This window comes from Pristis pectinata, chromosome 25, assembly GCF_009764475.1.
Source record: "Pristis pectinata isolate sPriPec2 chromosome 25, sPriPec2.1.pri, whole genome shotgun sequence".
NCBI lineage: Eukaryota > Metazoa > Chordata > Chondrichthyes > Rhinopristiformes > Pristidae > Pristis > Pristis pectinata.
Genome location: NC_067429.1, coordinates 1,965,731 through 1,973,280, shown reverse-complemented (window position 1 = coordinate 1,973,280; position 7,550 = coordinate 1,965,731). Strand labels below are relative to the sequence as shown.

The window sequence follows — 7,550 nt, the reverse complement described above, 5'->3', positions numbered from 1 at the left end:
TGTGGGCATGAGGGCCATATTGGTACATTTCCCCCTTGCTCTGGAGGTTGTCCATCATGTTTCTGTGGATGTAAACCACTTTGTGCATGAAAAGGACAGCAGCTTGGGTGACTGCTGCAGTGCAGGATCTGGGGATGGGCCATACATATACTGCAATGCCCAAGAACACCTCGCATCAGGTTCTTTCCCACGCTTGAGAAGGAGCATTGCTCCATCATTCCCTGTTTCACCTAGATCTGGGTTCACATTCTGGTTCCTTGGGACCAGATTCAGATGATGAGCAAATGGGATTATGCTTTAACTCCTGAGGATAAAAGGGCTTTCCTCAGACTGAAGCATCCACACAGTCAGCAGCTCTGCCAGTGTGGGGTGTCTGTCTCAGGGTGTGGGTTAGAAATGGTGCTTCATATTGCTCCTTTCGTTTTTATTTAGAAACCTCTTGCAGCTCATTTATTTAAACTGGTAATTGTCTGTCCATTTCCTCACACACCCCTTCCCCATCTGCAAGTGTTTATAGAAGTCATCTAGATAAGTCCACGGATAGGAGAGGTTCAGAAGGTTATGGCGGGCAGATGGGACTAGCTTCCCGGGCAACACAGTCGACATGGACGAGTTGGGCTGAAGGGCCTGTTTCTGTGCTGTATGACGCTGTAGAAATAAAATGGAGAACCATTGTGGTGGGATTCCACACTTTGCCCACAAGCACTGATACCTGGCTTTTCAATCCTTTCCCCTTCATCTCTCTGTTCCTCTAGAAATGGTCAAGTGCTGTGCTAATTTCAGCAATATTTGGCCTTGTGATATCACAACATGGAATGCCTGGTCCGAACACATCCCTGCAGTACGATGTGTTTGAAAGAACAGGTGTGGGCTGAAGCCACACTGCCTGAGGCAACAAACTCAGACAGGTTGGTGAGTCTCCAAGATAACATGAGTCAGACCAAACCTGACACCTCTGCAGACGAGGGCAGTGCTCCCCCAGTGTGGCACTTGGAGAATGCTACACAGTTGATGTTTAAACCAAAGCTCCCACCACTTTTGTGGGTGCATGTAAAGGATAGTGTGAGTTTTCCCTTGGAGTTCCTGGCCAATATTTACCCTCCAATCATCATTGCAAAATTCATGGGGCATTTTCACTTTGTTTGTGGGTGCTTGCTATGCACAAATTGGTGGCCATGTAGTGACGGCATCTCTTGGTGACTGAAGCACTTGAGGTTGTAAAAGGTACAATTGACGTGTAACATCTTGCCTTCCTTTCTGCTTCTGGAGACCAGCACTTTAAATTTTCGTGGGGAGTTTGTGATCATGCAAGGGTTAATGGCAAGATTTTGTTGACTGCGCCACAAAGGCTGGAGCACGAATCGGCTGAGTGCCGCTGATTGTTTTGCTGTAATGGAGAGGAAGCCAGAGTTCAGCTGCTGAGTCCTGAAATGAGAAGCAGAACTACTGAGGTACCTCACGTCACCACAATCACAAAAGTTTGGCAGATGTGGCTGTGGGATAGCGTGCAGCTTCCAAGGTTGTGTGGAATCGGTTTTGCTGCCTTCCAGTGTCACACAACAGGGAAGTAAATTTGCAGCTGCTTCACAAGTTGTAATCTGTGATTTTATTTCTGACTAGGATCTCCGGGGAAAGTTTGAAGCCTGGTAGCTGTCCCAGCTGCAGCCGGGTAGGTTAATGGCGTTTGCTAGCCGAGTGAAATAAGTCTCTGCTCACTCCTGGTGTGATCTGCTGCTATGTAACTCCAGGTGTAAATTATAAAGAACAAACAACTTGTATTTATACAGGTCCTTCACTGGTTGTGAACAGTGCTTTGAATTGTGGTCCGTCTCATAAGGCAGCAGTCAATGCATGCACGGCCAGCAATGCGCTAACTACAGTGTTTGGATTTAAACGTTATTAGTTGAAAGTTAAATATTCACCAGGCCACAGGGGTAATTTCCCTGCTTTGATGCAGAGTAGTGTTGTGGGATCTTAACATCCATCTGCAAGAGTCGGCAGGGCCTTGGCTTGATAACTCCTCTGAAAAATAGCATGTCCAACAGTGCAGCACTCTGTGTTCAAGTGTTTGGAGTGGGATGCACCCTAGACAGTTATTCATGGGATTGTATGGACTTGGAAAAAGTCCTGTGGTTCCTCCCATCTAACAGGTACCACCTGGCATTTTGTTCCCTCCACTGAATTCCTCCTGTACGGATATTTGTCCAGCTCTGATGTTTGTCCTTCATTTCTCTCCCATTGCTGAATAGTTCACACTGAGCTGACTCTTTTCCTCTCTGTTGGAGGCTATTCTCTTGTTGTCAAATTTATGCTGATTTAAATATCTTGGTGCTGAGTTCAACAGGGTGCACGTCACCCCAAATGGCATTCCTTCCGTATCGCTGGGTCTAAATCCTGGAACTCCCAACCCAGCAGCGTGGTGGGAGCATCTTTTATCAGAAGGATTGTATTGGTTTAGGCAATAAATCGGGTCCTTCAATAATCTCCGTACCCTTTGATTTCTTAAAGTTAGAGTCATGCTGTTGGCAGTTGAAATTGAGAATGCCCTTCTTCACACTAACAGCAGTGGAAATTGTGACCCAACAGATTGTGGTTGATTGGAGATTTTGGCAGTGATACTGCAGTAAGAATGTCAATAGAAAAGAAGCAAAGTGGGATGAAGCTGTGCAAGTATTTAACTGGACTGGTTAATGAGCTGTGTGACTTCAAGTATCTGGGTGATCCCTTGACACTTTGCCCAGGATTGTACCCAGTGCAGTGGGTATGGAAGGCCAGCACTCAGCACAAGCTCTAAACCTCTGGGATGTGTGCTCCATTCCTCTGGATACAGTGCCCGCCATCCTTTCTGGTTTCAGCTGCCCTTTAATGGAGCTGCTGATTTGGGATTAATGTGAAGTTTCTGAGGATGAGCATGTGCTGTAACTAAAAACAGTGTCACACGATCAGGAGAACTCCAGTTGAAGGGTGTGATCTACCAATCTCACATGATTCCATGGGCAGGCATCCCATCCGGAGATGCTGATAGTCTGGAGATGATTTAGAAGGAGATTGATAAATAGTCCTATGTCTTCGTCATTGATTGAAGTGTCAAGATTTGATTGGGGTAGGCACAGCATTAGTATTCTAAGCAGCAACCTTTCAGCATCCTGCATCTTACTGTTCTCTCCATGTGACCTGTGTTAAAGATCCTTAACCAGCTCTTGAATGTCTAGACTTGAGGCTAATGAGCATCGGTGTGGATGGGGTAATGGGAGCATCTGACGGCCCTTCAAATTCCCTCCCAACGTTGACTTGTAATTCACTAGTCTCCCTAACATGGTAACTACCTCCACTCCCTAACCAAGGCATTCACAGAAGCATCAGCAAGCAAAATATTTGGACAGGTGACCAAAAGCTTGCTAAAGAGGTGTAAGGAATATTTTAAAGGGAAGAATGAGGGGAAGAAGTTAAGGGAAAGATTGACAGTTTGCGTTCAGGTAGTCGAAGGCTCAGCTGTCAATGTGGAGCAATTGAATATCCTGAATTGGCAGTAGCCGCCAGCTGGCCCCTCAAGCCTGCCCCACCAATGTATGATCCTTTCTCCTTTCCTACCCTCCTTGGTGCCAGACTCCCATAGCCCTCAATCTTTTGAAAAATTATCCACCTCCATTTTGAAATGCTTCTCGTGATCTGGCCTCCACAACTGTCTGGGGCAGAGTTCCAGAGATTCACCACCCTCTGAAAGAAGAAATTTAAATGACCTCCTTGTTTCAAACTGTGCCCTTGTTGGAGTGTCTCCCACTAGTGATAAGATCTCAACATCTGATCTGCAATGTGTCCTTGGGATCGTTTATGTCCAAAGAGATCACCCCTCATTCTTCTAAACTCCAAAGATTACAGACCCAACTAGTTTAGCCTCTCTTGATAGGACAAACCTCTCATCCTAGGAGTCACCCTGGTGACTCTCCTTTGAACTGCCTCCGATGCTGCTGCATCCTTTTTTTAGGTAAAGGGACCAAAACTGTGGCCTCTACAACACCCTGTATAACTGGAACTAAACTTCCCTATTTCTAAACTTCACTCCCTTTTGCAGTAAAGTGCAATATGCCATTTGCCATCTTAACTATTTATTGGACCTGCCAGCTAACATCTTGTCCTGAAGAAAGGTCCTGACCCGAAATGTTGACTGCCTGCTTTTCTCCACAGATGCTGCCTGGCCTGTTGAGTTCCTCCAGCATCATTGTGTTTTTCATTTAAATAATAATCTGCCTTTTGATTCCTCTTGCTGGTGCATGACATTCACACTTCTGCATACATGCCAAGGTTTTGCCTAGTCACTCAACCTATGTATATCCCATTGTAGAGTCACAATATCCTCATCACAGTTTGCCTCCCACCCATTTTCATGCCATCAGCAAACTTGGATCCTCATATTCTGCCCCATCCAGATCATTAACATAAATAAAAAATTAATGAGAGCCAAGAACTGATCACGGAGTACTCCACTAATGGCCTCCAATTTGAAAAAGACCCATTTTCCAGCTCTGTCTTCTTTTGATATAACCAGTTTTTAATCCATGTTAATGCACTTCCTCCAATACCATGAGCTCTTAACTTATGCACCAGCCTTTTATGTGGCACCTCGTTGTATGCCTTTTGGAAATAGAGCTACATGTTCCCTTCTACTCTGTTCCATCCTCAAAGAACTTGAGTAAATTTGTTAAACATGATGTGCCTTTCATGAAGTTGTGTTCACTTTGTTTGATTATATTAAGATTTCTTAAATGTTTAGTTATTTCTTTTTTGCTTATTGACTCTAGCATCTTGCCAACAGTAAATATTCAACTCACTAGCCTATAGTTCCCTGCTTGTATTGAATAAGAGGCCAGACTGATGGAGTCTGAGATCTGGAGGGATATAGGACTGGAGTGTCGAGGTCAAGATGAGTTAAGGACATGGAGCAAGTTAGGATATGATCAGGTCTTGGTGAACACATTAATGGAGGGTGGAAAATGAGTCGGGGAACATCGCTATAATCAAGCCTAGAGGTTGAACAGAAGGAATGTGATTGCACTGGAGAGGGTACAAAGGAGAGATGATTCTTCAGGCTAGGATTGTTTACCTTTGGAATAAAGGAGGGTGAGGGAGGTTACATTGAGGGATATAAAAATTGAGAATCGAGAACAGATAGGTTTAAGGTAATTGGTAGAATGGTAGAGATCTATAATTCACTGTCTACCTGCACTGCAGTTTCTCTGTAACTGTGACACTATATCCTGTATTGTGTTTTATTTTCCTTTTGTATTACTGTGACATACTTATGGAATGATCTGTCTGGATGGCACGCAAGCAAAAGTTTTTCACTGTATTTCGGTACATGTGACAATAATAAACCAATTACTGGGTGGTGTAGGCAGAAGCCCATGTCCTGTGTTACCAGAGCCCATAATGTACAGGGCTATCAACTGAGAGCTGAGAAGTGGACCCGATGGGCTTGAATGGCTGCTCCTAACCCATCACTGGCCCCAGCTGATTTCCTTTCTGAATCCTTGCTGATTAAGGGGGTAATGAGGAATATTGGAGTGTCTCCACAGGTGGCCCACTCAGCTTACAAACTTGCCACACAAGAAGGATGAAGAATGCCACCCTGGTTCTCTGGAGGAGCCACCTTGCTTGGGAAGATGCTGGAGCAGAGGTTGAGTGATTTTCATTATTTAAAAGCTACAAATCTGAATACAGGAATGAAACACAAAGTGGGCTTGTGTCTGTAAACCAGGGCTGATTGAATGTGAAAATTGGTACTAGAGGAGATTTGTGCTTTTAAGTAGAGCTGTTAATCCTCCTGGGACTTTCCTGATAGGACTTCATTGGCTGTAAATCTATTTTACTAAAGTTAAGACATTTAATTTTTTTCCCTGTCGCTGGCTGCTCTGTAAGTCAGTGTGAATTAACGGGTGACTGAGGAAATGTACTGAGTGCAGCAGCTCGGGGTGACAATGTGTTTATTAGGAGTGTTTTTGAAGTTATTTGGTGTTTTGTGATGCTTGTTGATGCTGTTGCTCATTCAGCAGTTTGTGCTGACATTTTTATTTCTGGATTAAGATGTGTTCCATATCTTTTAGCAGTTTGGACTGGAATGTTAGCAGCTGGCCTTCAGGGTGTGCTGGGTTGTTTCCATGGAGTCACGTGTGATTTAAGGATCACAATGCAGTCACCAAAAGTAAACAGTCCATGTAAAGCTGCTCTTTTCTCAGTCTTCCTCCTCACAAGGGCTGGGATCTTTGTGCTGGGTTGTAGGGAGCTCACTGTTTTGAAGATCTGGGGTACGAACTTCTTTCCAAAGAGAATCACGATTTAAGTTGGCATTCTAGTGTTGTGCTGAGGGAATCTTGTGTGGTCTCAGGTGCTGTCTTTTGAATGAGATGTTAAACCAAGGAACTATCTGTCCTCTGGGTGGGTGTGAAAAGAGCTCCTGGGAATTTTGAAGGGAATTGTTCCTGTTTTTGGCCTTTGTTTAGTTTCAAGGCCCTGCCTAAAATGTGAGAAATTAATATTTCCATTTATTATGGAATTTTCAGAAAGCAGCATAATTTTGTTTAGGTGGAAAAAGCTTGCACTACATAAACACCTTTTTATACTCGCATTGTACAACCATCAGTTCTTACCATATACCTCTCCTGGTGCATTGCAGTTCACTTCTCCAGCCAAGGGATTGTGATTGGTTTGTTTGTGGGGTCTACTTCAAAAATGGTTGAGTCTTGGATTGGGCAAGCAAGTAGCAAGCACTGGGAGCAGCCAAGAGGAAGGCTAGAGACCCCATCACAAGGGGCATCCAATAACTTCAGAAATAATCCCCATCCCCAGAACCTGCAATGTTGCATTTAAGTAGAACCTTAATTATCTGGTCACTATCAGGCTACTATTTGTGGGATCTTGCTGTGCACAGATTAGCCATTGGGCTTCCTATAATACAATGATTATCTTTTAGTTGGCTGTAAAGCAGATTGGAAGCTTAGAGGTTGTAGAGCCTTTGGAATGAAAGGCATGCAGAAATGCAAACCTTTCTTGTTCTTTCACCATATTTAAGGACAATCAACAATGTGACCATCTACAGAGCTTTAAAAATACCCTGCCCCACACCTCTGCTCTGGGTTTGTTCAATGAATTGATGATCCCATTACTCCCTCTTGCTGTGCTGAAGTGTGCAGCCCAGTGGAATGCCGGGAATGTGGAGCCTAACTGGCCCTCACTGCTCAGCTGTTCCTGCCTGCCTGCCTAATCATTTCCCGATTTATTTCACTGCAAGCTGTCAGTGGGGCGAAAAAAACCTGCAAAGTGGGTCTGCAAAAGTTCTGCACACAGATAACGTTACACATCCACCCCCACAGTGATTATAAAACCATTTAAGAGTTGGAGCTGGCAACAGCTCATGCTCTGGGCTGTGGAGAATTGGTGCAGTTGTTCATATTGTGCTGCTTGGGCCAGGCTCTTCTCAATTGTCATGCCCTTCGACATGGCTCCATTGGCAAAGCAAGCAATGACCCTCCCTCCTACTTACTGCTATTCACTGT

At 44.4% G+C, this 7,550-nt stretch overlaps 1 protein-coding gene across 1 annotated transcript in view; it reads left to right on the top strand.

Annotated features, from left to right (window-relative positions):
• Nucleotides 1–1,614: 1,614 nt before the first annotated feature.
• Nucleotides 1,615–7,550, top strand: part of LOC127582898 (catenin beta-1-like) — a 55,246-nt gene continuing 49,310 nt past the window's right edge. Inside the window, 1 exon segment of the mRNA XM_052038539.1 lies at nt 1,615–1,669. The gene's annotated coding sequence lies outside the window, so the exon portion shown is untranslated.